Here is a 5,094-nt window from a genome sequence, read left to right on the forward strand (position 1 = left end):
CCATCAACTTTCCAATTATGCAAGACGAGATCTGACTAGTACACCCAAGTGGTATAAGTGAGGAAGGAACAGGCGCAAAGCCCGTGTCGAGAAGGGTATCCCCATCAAGATGAGATTGATAAAAGGGATGGGCCAGTGTCAGCAATTAATATCATCCCCAGCAAGTTTTGATAGCATAATGGAACACAAAGCGGGGAAAAGAGAAAGAGGAAACCATCCCCAGCAGGAGTGGCATGACCGTTCACCATGTCTTAAACTAACAAAATTTTCTTTGATTTGAAACAGGGAAAATGAATGTTATTGATGGCGGAAAGACAGGCCACAAAGAAGATCATCAAACTGGGGCAGAAAATTTTCTCATTGTGAAAATTTTCTTGAAGGCAGGTACCCATTTGGGGAAGAAGAAAGATAACACCAGTCTCAAGGGAGCTAATCTTTGAACCAGTGTTATCCCCAAGTTTTAATAAAGGAAGTTGTATCCCCAGCGGACAGAACAAAAAGATTGAAACTTGTGTTCGGAAAGGCAAAGGGCCAGTGTCGCTCCTAGAAGGCTTAAGAAGAGTGGAACACCAATTTTGAAGGAAGGAAAATCTCCCAGCAGTGTTATCCTCAACAGAGTTATCTCCAGTTGATAACATTTTTATCTCCCGCAATGTTGAGAGAAAATAAAAGTTTTGAAGGAAGTAGTTTTGAAAAGGAAGGGGGGAAGGAAAGAAGATTCCCCCAGTAGTATCATCCCCAGCAGGTAAGTAAATAATTCTCAGCAGTGTTATCCCCAGCAGTTTCGAGGGAAGACAACACAGGTAAGTAAATAATTCAGGAATAAGGATAGTTTTACCAATAGGAGACGCACTTCCTAAGTTCATTTTACCAATAGGAGACGCACTTCCTAAGTTTAGTTTTACCAATAGGAGACGCACTTCCTAAGTTTAGTTTTACCAATAGGAGACGCACTTCCTAAGTTTAGTTTTACCAATAGGAGACGCACTTCCTAAGTTTAGTTTTACCAATAGGAGACGCACTTCCTAAGTTTAGTTTTACCAATAGGAGACGCACTTCCTAAGTTTATTTTACCCATAGGAGACGCACTTCCTAAGTTTAGTTTTACCAATAGGAGACGCACTTCCTAAGTTTAGTTTTGCTCGTAGGAGATGCACTTCCTAAGTTTAGTTTTGCCCATAGGAGATGCACTTCCTAAGTTTAGTTTTGCCCATAGGAGAAGCACTTCCTAAGTTTAGTTTTGCCCATAGGAGATGCATTTCCTAAGTTTACTTTTACCCCATAGGAGACGCACTTCCTAAATTAAGATTTCACGCATAGGAGACGCACTTTCTAAATTATTTTCATTCATAGGAGACGCACTTCCTAGTTCAAAATCATTAAAGTTTCACCCATAGGAGACGCACTTCCTAAGTTTATTTTACCCCTAGGAGATGCACTTCCTAAGTTTAATTTCATGCATAGGAGACGCACTTCCTAAATTATGTTTTTATTAATAGGAGACGCACTTCCTAGTTCAAAATCATTAAAATTTCACCCATAGGAGACGCACTTCCTAAGTTTATTTTACCCCTAGGAGACGCACTTCGTAGTCTGGGTCGTTCAGGTTATATTTTTGCTTTAGAAGACGCACTTCCTAGTCTGGTTCATTTAAGATTTCATTCGTAGGAGACGCATTTCCTAGTTTGAGTCATTGAGATTTTACCCATAGGAGGCACACTTCCTAAAATTGATAGCTCATTTATAGGAGACGCACTTCCTAGCTTGGCTTTTTCAGGTTATATTTTATTTCAGGAGACGCACTTCCGGAATTGAGATTTCACCCTTAGGAGATGCACTTCCTAGTTTGATTCATTTTAAGTTCGACCATAGGAGACGCACTTCCTAGTCTAGTTTATTGAAGTTTTACCTGTAGGAGACGCACTTCCTAATCAAGGTCTTTCAAGTTTTTCTTTTAGGAGACGCACTTCCTAAATTGAGATTTTATTCATAGGAGACGCACTTCCTAGTTTTAGTCACTGAAGTTTTCACCCCTAGGAGACGCACTTCCTAGTTTAGTTCATTCCGATTCAACCATAGAAGACACACTTCCTAGTTTGAGTCATGGAGGTTTTATTTTAGCAGACACATTTGCTAGCAAGAGTTTTTTGGTTTTACTCGTAGGAGATGCACATCCTAGTCTAGTCTTTAGTTTACTCTCATCATTGCATCAGTAGTATAAGTTGGTTACAATTTTGCTAACGACTCACAAATCTTCCCAGTGCAAACTGGGTTAGAAAATTTCGTTTGTTTTGTTTGTTTTGGTTGTAGGATCCCGCCTAGAGAATGGAGATGATAAATTTTTGAAAAGTTGTTGAAGTCAGGAGCCCGCCGGGAGAATGGAGGTGATAAATTTTTGAAAAAAAGGTTGTTGAAGTCAGGAGCCCGCCTGGAGAATGGAGGTGATAAATTTTTGAAAAGTTGTTGAGGTCAGGAGCCCGCCTGGAGAATGGAGGTGATAAATTATTGAAATAAAGTTGTTGAAGTCAGGAGCCCGCCTGGAGAATGGAGGCTGATTTATTGTAAGAAGTTGTCGAAGTCAGGAGCCCGCCTGGAGAACGGAGGCTAAATTATTTTTAGGAAAGTTGTAGAAGTCAGGAGCCCGCCTGGAGAACGGAGGCTAAATTATTTTGAGAAAGTTGTTGAAGTCAGGAGCCCGCCTGGAGAATGGAGGCTGAATTATTTTGAGAAAGTTGTTGAAGTCAGGAGCCCGCCTGGAGAATGGAGGCTGAATTAAATTTTAAGAAGTTGAAGAAGTCAGGAGCCCGCCTGTAGAACGGAGGTTGTTGTATGTCGAAGAGGAAAAAGTCATGAGCCCGCCTGTAGAACAAAGGAATACCTTTCGAGATCAAGCAGTAACCCACCGGAAGGCAGAAGGTTACAACAAAAATCCCCAGCATCCAATCCAAGTTAGAAATAACAGAAGCTCGCCTCAAGAATGCGAGTCAACAGTCTAAGATGATCAACATAAGCTATTCAAAAAAAATAAAAAAAAAATGATGAATCCAAAGTACGGAAGTGGAGAACAGATGTGGTCTGCTCAAGAACTAGCACCTACAACTAGCAAGTATCAAGGTTCAAATCCAAAGTCTGTATGAAGCACCATTCAAGACTCAAGATCAAGTTTCAGAAGACTTATAGATACGAATCCTTGTAACTAGTAGCTGATAGGCTTAGTCTTTTTCATTTTTCATTTTTGATGTAATGACAGGACCGCGGACCGGAACCTCAACGGAATGGCACCTCGATCGGCTCTTCACCTCGGTACACTCTACCATCTCTGTCATTTCCGAACTACACGTGGCCTGATTCCTTTATAACCAAGGATATGTAGGCAGCTCAGATACCAGGGCTCGGTCACATTCCCTTCCTTTCCTTAGTGTAGTCCTTCCAAATAATGGTCGGGTCAAAAACATGTCTAGTTGTTCTTTGTCGGAAAACTCTTCGTGTTTCCAGTCAAAGAGGGGCAGCTGTAGACGTGTGATTTTTGACCCTCCCCGGAAATTTTCACATTTTAGCGTGAATATTTAAATTGGATCTAATATAGCTATTTTGACTATTTTACTTTATTTCGTCGCAAAAGAAAAATTACAAAAATATATACAAAAAAAAATATATATATATATAAATTTTAGCTTATGTATTTCTCATAAACTTGAAAAAATACAAAAAATAGTACCTTATTTTTGTACTTTATATAATTTCGAAAATTATAAAAAATATAGTTTTATTAATGTTTTGTAGTCATTTTAATTTTGAAAAATACAAAAATAGTACTTTATATTTTATCTTTATATGAAAACGAAAATGACAAAATAGTTTTATTTATGCTTTGTACCTATTTTAATCTTGAAAAATACTAAGAAAAAAAAAGAGAAGAAATAGTTTTGTTTTAAATAATTAGTCTTATTTCAGTAGTTATTTTGCTTGCATAGGATTAATTGAATTACATCGTGTTTTTATTCTCGGGTCGGGGCAAAGAATAATATTTGGGTTTAAACTACCCGTTTTTAGGCCTAATTTTCAGACCTGACCCATAATAATCCGTACCCCACCGCGCATGGGGGACACATGTCTTGGACCCCTACACACGTGGGGTCCATGTCCTTTGAACAAGGATAAAACACATGGGGGATTTAAAAATTGAAAAAGCAAAAAACTTTTGGGAAGGGGAAGGGACAGAACGTGAAGGGGGGGATTGAAAAATCAAAAAAAAAAGCAAAAAAACTTTTGGGAAAGGGAAGGGACAGAACGGGAGGGGAAGGAGGAGTGAAAGAATTTTAAAAGCAAAAATTTCGGAAAGAGAAAAGGGAGGAGAACGTGAAAAAAGGGAGAGAGAAAAAATTTTTGGAAAAGAAATTAAAGGAAAAGGCCACTGTTCATCTTCTTCTTCATTTTGAAGAAGAGGAAAACTGAAGAAAACCTTCACGCCATAGCCCATGGCCTCCTCCTCTTTCATGTCAAAATGACCATAACCAGCCTCCCCGTCGCTTCCTAGCGCACAGAAGTGAACCAAACAGTCCGGCGACCACAACCCGTATCCCGTCATCACCATCGTCCCCAGCTGCTCGTCGCAGCTGCTGCTACCTACTGCTTCATTTTTTCTGTCCAAACGACCCCGCTACTAGTCGATCACCACCATCCACGCCCCAGCCCCGTCGACCACCAGCAGTCCACCACTGCTGCTTCACCATCCTCACGTCCAGCGACCATAACCCCAGCCCGCATCGTCGCTGCCCCCCTCGACCCTACTGTCACTCACCGACAACACACCGGAAAAACCAGCAACGGACATCAACAGAAACGTTGTTCTCCTCCCCCATCTCCACGTCCAGTCCACCAAACCTCCGGCTCAACCTCACGTCAGTCATCGCCCAAACAACCAACAGCCCGTCAAGGTCGTCGAGAGAGAGAAGGTGAGCGTCGAGGTCGTTGACAATCTTGGTTCGAGTTTTTCGTTTTCGTTGAGGTCGTCGTTGTTCGTCGAGGTCCGTTACGTTGAGGACGAAGAAAAGTCCGTTTCTGTCCCTCTCTTTTATTGATCCATAGATATAT

This window comes from Nicotiana sylvestris, chromosome 5, assembly GCF_000393655.2.
Source record: "Nicotiana sylvestris chromosome 5, ASM39365v2, whole genome shotgun sequence".
In the NCBI taxonomy this organism is placed as follows: Eukaryota; Viridiplantae; Streptophyta; class Magnoliopsida; order Solanales; family Solanaceae; genus Nicotiana; species Nicotiana sylvestris.